Source organism: Eriocheir sinensis, chromosome 1 (genome assembly GCF_024679095.1).
Source record: "Eriocheir sinensis breed Jianghai 21 chromosome 1, ASM2467909v1, whole genome shotgun sequence".
Taxonomy (NCBI): Eukaryota; Metazoa; Arthropoda; class Malacostraca; order Decapoda; family Varunidae; genus Eriocheir; species Eriocheir sinensis.
In genome coordinates, this window is record NC_066509.1 from 22,193,890 (window position 1) to 22,208,860 (window position 14,971).

Here is a 14,971-nt window from a genome sequence, read left to right on the forward strand (position 1 = left end):
GAAAATAGAGTCCCTGATGTCACGCTCTTAAGAAAACAGGAGTTGAAAGGTGGTTTGAGAATACCCTTTGGGTCCTATACGCCCTCCTCTTCCTTTGAATCCTTCACTTAACATAAGAACATAAGAACGCAGGAGTCTGCAAGAGGCCGGTAGGCCCGTACGAGGCAGCTCCTTTGACCCTAAGCTCCCGTGTATCTAACCCCACCTAATATCGCTGTCCATGAATTTATCTAGTCTATTTTTGATTGTGACAATTGTATTGGCACTCACCACATGACTGCTAAGCCTATTCCACTCATCCACCACCCTGTTAGTAAACCAATTTTTGCCTATGTCCCTGTTGAATCTGAATTTATCCAGTTTAAACCCGTTACTTCGTGTCCTACCCAGTTCTCTTACCAACAAAACCTTATGAATGTCTCCCTTATTAAAGCCCTTCATCCATTTATAAACCTCGATCATGTCTCCACGCACCCTTCGCCTTTCTAGAGAATGCAAGTTTAACTGTTTGAGTCTTTCCTCGTATGGCAAGTTTCTCAACCCCTGAATCATCTTAGTCATCCTCCTCTGCACCGATTCTAACATTTTGATATCCATTCTATAGTAGGGTGACCAGAACTGAACCGCATAGTCAAGATGAGGTCTAACTAATGCTAAATATAGTTTGAGGAAGACTTCGGGGCTTCTGTTGCTTACGCTCCTTGAAATAAATCCCGGTACCCTATTAGCTCGATTTCTAGCTTGAATGCATTGTGCCCTTGGACGGAGATCAGAGCTCACTAAGACCCCTAAATCCCTCTCGCACCCAGACCTACTTATGAGAGTGTCATTTAAGCAATAGTTATGTGAGGGGTTGTTCCTACCTACACTCAAAATACTGCACTTCCCTACATTGAACTCCATCTGCCATTTATCCGCCCAGTCATATAATCTGTTGAGTTCACCTTGGAGAATACTAGCGTCCTGATCCGACTCAATTACTCTACCGATCTTGGTATCATCTGCAAATTTACTAACATCACTACTAATTCCTGTTTCTAAGTCATTGATATAAATAATAAACAAAAGTGGACCTAATACCGAACCTTGTGGGACCCCACTCGTAACACATCCCCAGTCAGATCTTTTACCATTGATTTGCACTCTTTGCTTCCTATTGCTAAGCCACGCCTTGACCCAGTTCAAAACTTTACCCTCTACTCCGTGAGCCTGTAATTTAAGCAACAGTCGTTGGTGAGGAACTTTGTCAAACGCTTTACTAAAATCAAGATAGATTACATCATAATTTTCATCTCTGTCAACCGCCTCAAATACTTTATTGTAGAAGGACAAGAGATTGGTGAGGCATGACCTTCCTTTTGTGAACCCATGCTGCGAGTCGTGAATTAAGCTATGTTTCTCTAAATGCTCCCGAATGCTCCTGGCTATTATGGACTCCAGCATCTTCCCTATAACCGATGTTAAGCTAATTGGGCGATAGTTTGAAGCAACTGACCTGTCCCCCTTTTTAAAAATCGGCGTCACATTAGCTACTTTCCATAGGCTCGGCACATAGCCAGTATTTACCGACATCTTAAAGATGTCGGTTAGTGGGTCACCTAACTCCTTTAATACCCTCGGAATATCCCGTCAGGACCTGGCGACTTGTTCTTCTTAAGCTTATCTATCTCATCCTGAACTACTTGCCTGGTAATGATTATATCCCTCAATTTATCGCCATCCCCGCCCTCGTACACCTGAACTCTTTCCGGTATAGTCGTTCGATCCTCCTGTGTGAACACTGAAAGGAAGTAGTCGTTCAACAATGTGCTCATATTTTCGTAATTTTCTACTAGCTCCCCTGTGTTTGTTTTCAGCGGTCCAATTTTCTCCCGTGTTTTTGTTCTATACATCTGAAAGAAGCCCTTAGGATTACTTTTCGCCTCATTTGCTACTTTGATCTCATAGTTTTTTTTTTTTTTTTTTCCTTCCTTATCCTCTTCCTGCTTCGTCTCCTATACCCCATCCTTTTCCTGTTTATCGTTGGAATCCTACACCACCTCCTCCTCCTCCTCCTATTCCTCCTCCCGAAGGCGCCACCATTGCCCACTCAGTGCTCCGACGTCCACGTGCTTTGATCTATCCTCCTCCTCCTCCTCCTCCTCCTCCTCCTCCTCCTCCTCCTCCTCCTCCTCCTCCTCCTGCCCTTCCCTCACCCACGCCTCCTGCACTTCCCCCGCCCACGTCTTTCAACCTCAGCTCTGGTCCACGGCGGGGCGTGTGGGAAGCGAGGCGCGGAGGACGTAGCGGCGCGGGAGTGTCTTTTTGTGTTGGTTGTCTGCGGTGGTGTGTTGGTGCGGGTGTGTTGCGGGGCGTGAAGGTGTGTTGTCCCTCCTCCCTCATGCATGTGTAAAAATGTGTTGCTCTTTCCTGCTCTCTGGATCACGCCACACACACACACACACACACACACATATACACACACCATACAAAAACAATGTACATATAATTCTAAGGTCGTGTGTACAGTTTACGCATCAGTGTGTATCTTTCCACTCCATCATCCAGTCAGGGAATACATAAACGGTCATGCATAAACGCTCATACAGTCATACATTCATACATACATACATACATACATTCATACATACATACAATCATACGTAAATTCACTCGCCAGGCAGATTGAAATAGAGAGGGAGAGAGAATGCAAAATCACGCCAACTGGCTCTGTATTTTTTTTTCTTTACGTAAACAACCACTTTATAATGAGACTTAGACCACATGTGTTTTTTTCACTTGCCACTCTAAAGGTGTGGAAAAAAATGAAAGTAAGCAAGAGATTTTAAATACAAATGATAAAACTGAATGTCAAGAAACGTTAATGATAAAAAATGGAAGAGTGTAAGATGACAACAAGGAAAAAAAAGTGAGAACGAGGAAGAAAAGGTGATTGACATAAAAAGTTAGAGAGAAAAGAAATCAAAACAGATGAAAGATTGAAAAGATGCATCAGGGAGAACAAACCCAAAGTGTGGAAGATAGAATATACAAAATAAAGAATTAAAAAAAAAAAATAAGTGATTAATAATACAGGTTGATGAGAAAAAATGAGATGGAAGAGAGAAAGTGAGATGGAAAAGATTAATATAAAAAATAGTTAGATGATGGAAAAGGAGGACAAGCGAAGAAAGAAAAAGGTGAACAACTGCAGATGAAAACTGGAAAGGAAACGGAAATTACGCAAATCTAAATTAGAATACCAAAAAAAAAAAAAAAAAAAAAAAAAAAAAAAGGGAGACACACTCAACAGGGGAGAAATATGCAGGTATGAAATTAAAGTGCAAATGTGATCAATTATTTTTGGTTTTGTGGAAATAGGATAAAGATGCAAACAGTGGAAGGGCATGGTGGAACTCATGAAAAGAAAGATTTAAAAAAAAAAAACTATATGAGGAGGACGTAAACAGCCAATGAGAAAAAAAGGAAGAAATTATTGATGTAGAAACTCGTGAAAGATTGGAAAAGATCGAAACTGTAAAAGACTAAGACTCATGAAAAGGAAGATGTAAAAGATAACTACCCAACGAACGTGAACAAATTATATGAGCAAATAATGGAGAAATTTCAGGGGACAAAAGGACTATAAAATTCATCTGTTACTGTAACCAATGGGTCTTACCTTAGTGGAAGTGAAATAGAGCTCAATAATTTAATGAAGAATTTGAAGCAATGAAAAAAAGAAATAAGTAAAGAGATGAATAACGTAGGTACTGTCTGACTTTCAAATTCTGAAAATTCTGTAGATAAAAACCTGTAATAGAAAAGACTGCGACAACTAAAAAAAAAAAGAGCAAAAGAATATCAGGAGGGACTTAACAAAAGCGTTAGAGAAGAAAACAAAATTCTCGAGGAAGGATGTGGAGTTGTTGAATTAGACTTAATATAATAAAAGTTTTTCGGCTCCGTGGAAATGTGAGAGATGAAAAAGAAGGACTGAAACTCATGCAGGAAAAGAACAGATATGAAATTAAACTGTGAAGACGATCAATGACTCTCTCTCTGGCTGGTGCGGATGAAATAGAGATGAGGAAAAAAGGATGTAATTGTTAGCTCAAGAATGAGAGAAATACAAAAAGATAAATAAAAGAAATGAGTAAAGGAGGACTGACACTCGCGAAAAAAAAAAAAAAAAAACTTGTTGAATTAAACTAATATGACGATCAGTGACTCACCCTCTGGTTCGTGGAAATGGGGAACTAAAAAGAAATAAAAACGGTAAGATAACAACGATAAACGATAAGAAGAAAAAAAGGAAAAGATAAAAGTTCAGACAAAGCAAAATTATTAGTTCAAGAAGATTGTTAAATCCCTTGCTCTCGATTACGCTTGGAATTAGTGTTATCAATGAAACAAATAAAACAAGAGAAAGAAGATTAATTAAATGCTTTGTAAATTAAACTTCGACGCTGTAATCCATTAAAGAGACACGAGAACGATGAGGAAATAACAAAAGCAAATTAGCAAATGAACGAGTTACTGTTGGCAATAATTTATATTCTATCAATTAAGTGATTTATATGGAAGGTAAAGAGCGAAAGAAAATTAAATACAATAAAATTTCTGAACGTCTGATATTTTCTCTCTCTCTCTCTCTCTCTCTCTCTCTCTCTCTCTCTCTCTCTCTCTCTCTCTCTCTCTCTCTCTCTCTCTCTCTCTCTCTCTCTCTCTCTCTCTCTCTCTCTCTCTCTCTCTCTCTCTCTCTCTCTCTCTCTCTCTCTCTCTCTCTCTCTCTCTCGTAACATGAATACACACACACACACACACACAACATCGTTTTAAAAATATGCATCTTTTCTCCTTATCTCCTTTCCTCCTTCTCCATCAGCGGCAGCAAAATCCTCGAAAAGATCATTAGACAAACTTGCTAGTTTTCTAGAGGACAATAGTATAATTTTGGATACCCAACACGGTTTCAGGAATAAGTGTTCCTGCTTAACGAATCTACTGGACTTCCTCCAAGGTATTATGAGAACTGGGATAATTACATCCTAAATGATGTCATATCTAGACTCACAAAAAGCCTTTGACAAGGCAACACATGGGCGAATCCTAAAGAAACTACAGTCAGCGGGTATAGGAAACAACCTGACTGCGTGAATAAGAGATTGGCTCACCAATATAAAACAGCGAGTGTTATCCAACTGCCAGGCTTCTGAGTGGCTTCCAGTCACGTGGACTGGACAACGTGGACAAGGGTCAGTTCGGCGACGTACTACGAAAACTATTCCACCCCTGAGGGGTCAGCCGTATGAAAAACGACTATAGCGACTCAACTTTTTTTTACGTTGTAAGAGAGATGCTTACGAGGAGATATGTTACAGGTGCTCAAGTACCTGAAGAAGTTCAGTAACGTCGACCACTCCAAGTTTTTCGAGCAACAAACTAACTTAAGAACCAGAAACAACGGTCTACCTATCCAAGCGAAGCGATGTAATTCAGACATTGGCAGGCGTTTCATTTCAGACCGAGTCATCCGACATTGGAATAACCTCCCTCTAGAAGTCGTAGGTACGAAAACCATCAACTCCTTTAAAATTCATATTGACTGTTACTTCGTTGCAACAGGAGTAGACTGAATGTACGTACCGAGGTGTTTTGGATCCCTCTGCTGGCACGAAGTGACTGTCCAGCAGACCAGATCACCTGAGCGGGCAACCTCGTAGTGAGCCAATAGGCTTCTTGCAGCCTGCCTTCCCATGTTTCCATGTTCCATGTTTCCTCCTCCTCCTCCTCTTCCTCCTCCTCCTCCTTCCTTTTAACCCACTGAGTCTTTCTTTCCCATCCCTTTCTCTAAGTCTTTATCCTCCTCCTCTTCTTCACATCACTCCTTCACTACCTCTTCGTCATTTTTCCCCTTTATCTTATTAATTCTACCGTCTCCCCCTGCTCCTCCTCCTTCTACTCCTCATCCTCTTGTTCCTCTTTGAAGCTGTGGTGTTCAAGGGCTCTTAATACCTTGAAAAGAAGAACTGAGGGAAGAAAGAAAAGAACCAAAGAGGAGAAAAGAAAAGGATGAAGAGGAAGAGGAGGAGGGGTGAAGGAATGGGAAGGGGAGAGGGAAGAGAAGGAAGGAAAGGATGAGGAGGAGCAAAAAAGGACTGCAAGGAGATGGCTGAAGGGAGGAGAAGGAATATAAAATGAGTGAGATACAGGGAAGTCAAACCACAAAACATGACAAAGGTCGAGTTAAAAATATAAATATAGGGTAAAATAAAACACACAATGAGTTTAGGGAGCAAAGGAAGGAAAGGAGAGACGTAAGGGAAAAAAAGGAGCGTGTGAAAAAAATCCTAAAATGTCGATGAATCTTTGAGAAACAGATGAATGAGGAAGAGGAGAAGGAGGAGGAGGAAGAGAAGGAGCAAGAGGAAAAGAGAAAGGAGGGGAAAGGAATCGGAGAGGAGATGGAAGATTAAAATAAAAAGATTAAAAAAATAGGAAATGGGGCATATGAAGAAGGAAAGGAGGAGAAGAAAGAGGAAGAGAAGAAGGAGAAGGAGAAGGAGGAGGAGGTTTAGGAGGAGGTGTGTGTGTATATGTGTGTGTGTGTGTGTGTGTGTGTGTGTGTGTGTGTGTGTGTGTGTGAAAGTAATATCTAGAAACGCAGCCCACCCCTGGTTTACATGCTGACTCCCCCCCCCCCCCCCCAGTCTCTCTCTCTCTCTCTCTCTCTCTCTCTCTCTCTCTCTCTCTCTCTCTCTCTCTCTCTCTCTCTCTCTCTCTCTCTCTCTCTCTCTCTCTCTCTCTCTCTCTCTCTCCACGCTACCACTCTCCGTTCCCTCCTTCCTTCCTCCTCCTTTGCCTCCCTCTCTCCCCTCTTCCCCCTTCTGCCTTAATCCCTCCTTCCCTCCCTCCCTTTCTTCCCTTTCTTGAAAAGCACTCAGGAGGAAAAGAAAGTGAGGGAGGGGAAGAGAGAAAGATTAGGAAGAAAAGTGCGAAGGAGTTAGAGAGAGAGAGAGAGAGAGAGAGAGAGAGAGAGAGAGAGAGAGAGAGAGAGAGAGAGAGAGAGAACTCCGACTTGAAACTGCATAGTGTAGAGGATCAAATTTTATGTCAACTCCAACAAAAGGACTCTCAAGTTGCACCTGGCCTGGAGTATGTGTGTGGGCGTGCAAGTGTGTGGGCGTGCAGGTGTGCGGGCGTGAAGGTGTGTGAGTGTATAGGTGTGGACTCATGACACCTGGCTGCTCACGGCTTCCCAGGTGGCTCCGACAGGTGAGAAAAACTGATTACTCTGCCAGTTATGCGAGGCCTTGAGGAGGGAAAGAGTGTGCGGAGATAGTGATAGGAGGAGGTGGAGGACAAGGCCGGAGGAGGAGTGAAAAGGATCGAGAGCAAGATAAATACTGTGGAAGAGAATGGGGAGAGGAGTATGTTGAATAGATATAAGAAAATGTCTAAAGAAGAGGAATGTGAATGACGAAGAGAAAAATTATATATTAGAGATGAAAGAAAACGAAAAAGAGTAAAAGTAGCAGGAAGAAGGGAAGGAGGAGAGGGAAAAGAAGTTATAGGCGAAATTACAGGAGGTGGTGAAGGAGGAGGAAGACGAGAAGGAGTAAGAAGAGGAGGAAGAGGAGGAGGAGGACGAGGAAGAAGAGGAGGAGGAGGAGGAGGAGAGCTTTAAGTGGATTCCGATTAACTGGACTGGAGGTGAGTCAGGTGATGTCGGCAGGTGAGAAGAGGGAGGATAAGCAGGTGCATAACTCATTTTCACTGTTACATCTACACGTTTATACGTATATACACATACATACACTGTACATACACGCACACCTATAGTCTAACTCAGCCAAACGTGCGGCTGTGACGTAGGTCTTTAGGGAATAAGAGGGAGTACAGTGTTGTCACGATTTTAACTCCACGTTGGTTCTCTCTCTCTCTCTCTCTCTCTCTCTCTCTCTCTCTCTCTCTCTCTCTCTCTCTCTCTCTCTCTCTCTCTCTCTCTCTCTCTCTCTCTCTCTCTCTCTCTCTCTCTCTCTCTCTCCACCTTTGCTTACTGTACTGTGCTGCTGTACTGACGCGTAGATTAGAGTAGATGGTAGAAACAGCAAATAGCCTAGATAGGACCAAGAGGTCTGTTGCTGTTTGCTTTTCCTTTGTATTCCTATGTACTCTCTCTCTCTCTCTCTCTCTCTCTCTCTCTCTCTCTCTCTCTCTCTCTCTCTCTCTCTCTCTCTCTCTCTCTCTCTCTCTCTCTCTCTCTCTTAAATTCAACCAGATTTATTATGTTATAAAACAAAAATTGTGGGGAATTATACGAATATAAAAAATCTCTCCACCTGTGTGGATGCCGGGAGTGTCTGGGTGGTGGCCGGGAGTGTTACCGCCTAAGAATTTGATTTTTTTTTCATACTTATGTCAGCTTATTTTAACGTACATTCCTTCACGATATAATCTAAATATAATTGTGAAACTACTTACCCATCTCAAAACGTAAGGGAAACTCAATAATAAATATAGCATATATTTAGCAACACTGTAAAATATGTATGCCACGTTTCTTTATATGCTCATCAATTTCTTATCCATAATAAGTTAACTGTTCTTTCATACGTTATAATACTAAGATTAGATGTGTATAAATACTGGCTGATCATACATGCCATGGTTTTACTTATATTAGAACATTTCTACACGCGACGAAGCTGTACAAGGGCTCCCGTACACTGAACCCGCCCACAACCGCACGTTTAGTTGAGTCCGACTATGCCTACAATAGTCGGCGCAAGTGAAAGTGGCGCGACTTGCCGCAGATTTAAACACACAAATATTAGTGAAAAAATTTAGAATATGATCACTTACCACGTCCTGGCAGTGTGCAAGCATCCCCCTAAGCTCACTGCACTCACCAAGTCGGGTGGGAAGGGAACTGACGAGGCTTTGCAGTGTGGCAGGAACAATTTTCTGCCGAGGCCTCTTTACCGCCGGCTGGAGGAGGGTTATCGATAAGGTAACCGTACCGAGGTGAGTAGTACCGATACCTTTCGCAATTTTCGTTTAAAATTCGCCCAAAGATTTTCTATTGGATTCAAATCAGATGAGCTACCTAGCCAATCACTGAGTCACATCTATGGCTGTGTGGCATAGTGTTCCACTGTGCTGGCACTGTCCCATCACTGCAGAGCACACTGCGCCACTTGACATCGCCCCACTGTCTGTATTTCTTAGCTAAAATAACTATTTTTCTCCTGTCACGTTCTGTCAGCTCTGGTTTTGGCACCGGTCGGTAAGAGGTACTTCAATTCGTCATGGATATAATGTTGCACTTTATGTTATCTAGCAAGACCATGTAATCTGGGATTACTTTGTTGTATTTTTTGTTGTATTTATTTTTTGCCGTGAATTAATCTCTAGTTAACGTCTGATGACATTTATAGTTCGTTGATTAATTTTCTTTGCTTTGCCAGGACGTTTTTTGTGTCGTGGTAGTGAGACGCCGCCACCCGGCGCTGTGCTGTTCTCACTGAAACTTCCGTATTATTTGAGATCATTTGGGGGCTTCCTCTCCTTGCACAAGGCCACTATCGTTGCGGTTTTGTCACTGTCAAGCTGAGGTTTACAGACATTGTTGTTGATGTGTAAAGAGAGGTAAGTAAGAGGATAAAACACGCGAAAATTGATCGTCTTCCGCTGCAGTAGCCTACTTGCAGCACTGGCTGACACACACTGGGCTCAAGGAGTCAAGGTCATCTGTCAATCTTGGTGCAGACTGGTTGCAAGACGCACGAGAACCCCGTGGCAAGTGACGGTTGGGCAAAGATGGGGTTTGGTTTATAATGAACAGGGAGATGATGAATCAATCAGAATCATCCATCTCCGTATCGTAAGTTTATCGTTGCTTCAAGCCACTTTCATTTGACTGTACATGTGTAGTACATGCTGCCCCCCGGTGCTCTTCTTGAACGATTTCGCTAAAGTTAGGGTTGATTGAAGATCTGGCCAGCATGTGGGTAGTCTTCCGCCACTCGGCGATGGTTTGAAAAATCTACATGTTTCGGTGGGACTCGAACCCAGGTCCACGGGCTCACCACGCCCGCACGCTGACCACCCGGCCACCGCCTCCCGCCTGATTTATGATTATTGAGTTTGGGTTATGTCTTTCCTTGTACAAATAATGATCCACAGAAAAACTTCAATGTATGATAACATAAACGTACTACAGAATTAATCATCCATATTAATAAACATTCAAACATACACACTCATTCATCCATACACACAAATACATAAACAAACATACACACATACAAATAATTATACAAACATACAAACATTCTCATTATGGCGGGCACATAATTTTTGATGGTAATCTGACTCGTATTACTAAAAAAAAGAGCAAAGCGCAATCACGCGAAACTACGAAAATGCGATAAAACCGAAAACTAAACCCGTCGATAAAAAATGAATATTGCCAAATGATGAAAAACTGGAATTGCAAAACACAGACGACTGAAAAAAAAATAGATGAGATTCTCTCTCTCTCTCTCTCTCTCTCTCTCTCTCTCTCTCTCTCTCTCTCTCTCTCTCTCTCTCTCTCTCTCTCTCTCTCTCTCTCTCTCTCTCTCTCTCTCTCTCTCTCTCTCTCTCTCTCTCTCTCTCTCTCTCTCTCTCTCTCTCTCTCTCTCTCTCTCTCTCTCTCTCTCTCTCTCTCTCTCTTTTTCCTCCTCCTTCTCCTCCTCCTCCTCCTTTAATATCGCTCAAGGGGAAGGAAAGAAAGCGGAAGAGTAAGAGAGAGAGGGAACATGCCAAGACGAAAAGGAAGAGTGGTGACGAACATTGAAGCGAGGCAAATAAAGAATATTCACGTAACTTGAAGAAAAGAAGGTGAAGGAGTGAAGGGAAAGACTGATCAAGAAAATAAGAGGAAGGGAACAACGATGGGAAGGAAGTTGTTGAGGCGTTGCTGAGATGGACATCCGACGGTCGTGGTTTACTGCCGACGGGTGACATGTCGGGGAGGGCGCCGAGTGTTTTGAAATATCCCAAACTGTCGGCGTATGGCCTGACGTCGGAAGGCGTCGGGAGTCAAGATCGTGAATGTGTGACACTGGCCTTGGTTGTCTTTGGTGCATGTGTTCGTCGTAACAGATTATACCACACAGTGTTTGGCTGGTGTGTGTTGAGGCTTTGTTCCCTTTTTCCTTACTATGCAAGGAAGAGAAGTTGCTGCTCGCCCTCAGTATCAATCCTGTTGGTCAAATGCAAGAGGAACACAGTGATGAATTAAAGAAAACTGTTTCCCGGTGCTGTTCTAAAGTCATGACCATTTTCACTTCATTTCAAGGTGCTGCCTTTGGCCCCTCATGTGGTGTTCACTGTGTAATGGTTTGTTCTCCAGGAACAGCTGCATTGCATGTATGTACAAACAGGAAGATGGGATAATTAACAAAATTAGAGGACATAAGAATAATGGAAATTGTTGAATAACTTTCAAGGACGTTTATAGTTTAGGTTATATATACTAAAACTTCTGGGAGGCTGTGAAATTATAAGCTTGAACAGGTTATAATATACGTGTACTGTTTTAGGGCCCCACACTGTGCGTGGAGCAAATTATCAACAGCATCCCGAGTAACGACAGCAGCACCCAGCCGGCGGCCACAAAAGCTGCACGAAAGATGCTCTCAGGCTGCCCCTAGATGCCACCCCGGATGCCGGCCTGGTGCACCCCCTTGTACACCTCCTGGAGAGGGCAGACAAGTGAGTGTGGGCTGAGTGCTGTAACCAGAGGCCAGGGTTCAGGATGTCTATTTATCCTCTTTATAAATGAAACTTTCATGAAAGGATTATCAAAACTTCTAAAACTGATACTGATCATTCTTTTGACATGTATTATGTCCATAGGACCAGCAGTAGTGTTCACTTATTAATTTGATTTGCTATTTAGCTGCCTCCTTTAGTTTATAAGTAAACTGACTTACTCTTGTGCCAATGTAAAGTAAGGAAAATGTTCTAGATACGAATGCCAAATGATTTGCACAAACTGGCGACCATTACTGTTACGTGTAGGATTACTTCACGACGAACGTGTGGAGATGCGCGTCATCCGATGGCTGCCAAGCGCCCTGCCGCAGCCCCGCCCTGCACGTTCTACACTGTTCCTTCTGACCCATTCAGAAATAATAGCAAGGTTAAGCATTCTGTGGCATCCAGCCATGAGCTATATCGTTCCAGCTGTGAGGGTCTCGCGTTGAAAAACTAGGGAGGGAACATGAAGTCTTAAGATGAAGAGAAGGAGGTAGAAAAGGGTGTCGCTTCTTGACAGAATCTTCCTGCTTTGTTTTTCCGTTGTATGAACAAATGATTAGTTTGAGGTTTGTTCCTCCATGTAATCCACGGTGTTTGCCTCCCCAACAGCCTCGGGCGCTGTCGTTCGTCAAGCTGCTCCGCTCGCCGCACATCAACGTGGCATGCAGAGCAAGCCGTGTGGGCGCCGGGAAACACTGCTGGAGACGGGCTCAAACTCAGAGACTTCGTCATTAAGGCTGGCATTGTACAACCTCTTCTGGAACTCATTAGACCAGACACAGAGGAAAGTTCATGAGGATGTTTTCTTATATTTTATAATGGGATGCTCCACCATTCAGTGATGTATTCTTTCTTCACTTCAAAACTCAAGCACAAAGTGGAACAGTAAACTAATGCTTAAAAGAGAAAGGAAAAATAAACTGTTCATCAGAATAAACTGTCTTCAGTATCTTCAGTCCTGTAGCATCACCGCATCATAATGAATGTATTGCTGAGTGTAGATACACAGGTCTTTGTTGAGCAGGCATGAAAAGGCGGCACCAGGTGGAAGGCCACAGCCACAGACGGCAGGCCAGTGCTGTTACACAATACGGTGATGGAGGCAGTGGTAGTGAACAGGGTTATAACTTGTTGGCTGCTGGAAGGTGTTTGAAGAATGGGTACTTTGAATTACGAGAAGCTAATAAAGTAATGCAAAGGCTAGAGTTCAATTCTCAGGTCTGAGGACATGTATCTTAACATAAATTCCTTAGTCATTCATTCATTATTGTCTTAGAAGACACAATAAAACCCAGTGCGGTGATGCCCCACTCGGACCGCTTCCTGCATGCATCAGTTATTTGTGTGTCATACCAGTGGGAGTATTGTAGGTTAACATGGCTCGTTAATATTCACCCAGCAAAGGGTTATAAATGTGTTCATCTTCTCAGACTGCCGAGATCAACGAGGTGGACCGCCTGGGCCAGATGAGTGAGGAGTGCGGCGGACTGGACAAGACTGAGGACTGCAGCACCACGACAACGAGGCCGTGTACGAGAAGGCCCGGGATGGATATCATCGAGAAGTGTTCCGGCGAGGAGGAGGGCCCCGAGGTGAGCAGCACCACCAGTGGCCAGGCGTACGACTTCTCTGCCGTAAACAACGTGCCTGAGGGTGGATTCTCTTTCTAGGACTTCAGTGTGTGTGTCTGGCAAGGGAGGAGCAGCAGCAGGCAGGGTGTGTGAGTTCCACGGCGAAATAATGTAATAATGTATCTAACCGTCAATCTCACTTGTCTAAGTGGCCTCTGCAGCATGTTTTACTGGGCCTTCAGTGGACCCGCTGGTGCCTCAATGTTTTACTGGGCCTTCAGTGGACCCGCTGGTGCCTCAATGTTTTACTTGGCCTTCAGTGGACCCGCTGGTGCCTCAGTGTTTTACTGGGCCTTCAGTGGACCCGCTGGTGCCTCAGTGTTTTACTGGGCCTTCAGTGGACCCGCTGGTGCCTCAATGTTTTACTGGGCCTTCAGTGGACCCGCTGGTGCCTCAGTGTTTTACTGGGCCTTCAGTGGATCCGCTGGTGCCTCAATGTTTTACTGGGCCTTCAGTGGACCCGCTAGTGCCTCAATGTTTTACTGGGCCTTCAGTGGACCCGCTGGTGCCTCAATGTTTTACTGGGCCTTCAGTGGACCCTCTGGTGCCTCAATGTTTCACTGGGCCTTCAGTGGACCCGCTGGTGCCTCAATGTTTTACTGGGCCTTCAGTGGACCCGCTGGTGCCTTTGTGTGTGTTTAAAAATTGTTTGCTTGATAGGCTGAAGCTTGAGGAATTTTGTGGATTACTTTTCATATTAGGTTATGGCTCTTTTAGCTCTTTTTATTCTTCCAATAAATTTAACTTTATAAACTGCCTAATGCATTTGACTCAGATGAGTTTTTTGTAATAAGGGACCAAATAAATTTGTGCCAGATGATGATAAATCTGAACATCCAGCACAATGTATCCTTCTCCACCTGTCAAAGATATTTTCCTATATCAATAAAGTTAAAATAAGTTGTCTTGGTGCAAATTATCCTCCAAATGTTATGAAAAGTTTCTTCACTCCTTTTATAGAAAAAGGATTTTTTTTCATGTTAGGCTGAGGACACTTGTGAATTACTGTGGGTTATCAAGTGTACAGAATAGTCTTGAGGGTTGGCTTTATTTTCTTTTGAGTTTTCATTCACACGTACAGACACCTTGGCAGACCTGAACGCTGAAGTCTGCGTCGCGGGCCTTGCCATTTGACTTAAGTCCAAATTTCGTATCGGCAAGTCTGGGACCACCTCCTATATCTCAACAACTACAGCAGCCCCTGGGAAGACGATTGCGCTATAGTTTGATTTACATAGATAGATTTACATAGAAAATCAGACCACACAGACCCCATGGTCTAGACTAGGTGGTCTGTCCTTAACCCTAAGTGATTTTACATTAATCAGAAGGCTCCTAAACGTCGCATTTCTACTCTAGTTGATATTAAGTTGAAGGAAGTGACGGTCGAGCTTATTTTTGGAGTCAATCGTGTTACACTGGACCACTGATGGTGGAAGCTTATTCCATTCTCGCACTACAACGTAGGTGAAGAAAAATTTGGTGCAGTCTGAATTTACTTGTCTACATTTGAGTTTTACGCCATTGTTCCTCGTGCGCAAAGTGTC

General features: G+C 43.3%; 1 long non-coding RNA gene across 1 annotated transcript; it reads left to right on the forward strand.

Moving 5' to 3' along the window:
- On the forward strand, positions 1-14,279 carry LOC126995810 (uncharacterized). The gene is made up of 3 exons (XR_007750714.1): positions 1-49; positions 11,574-11,745; positions 12,403-14,279. It is a non-coding gene; the product is annotated as an uncharacterized LOC126995810 (long non-coding RNA).
- The last annotated feature ends 692 nt before the right edge of the window (positions 14,280-14,971 follow it).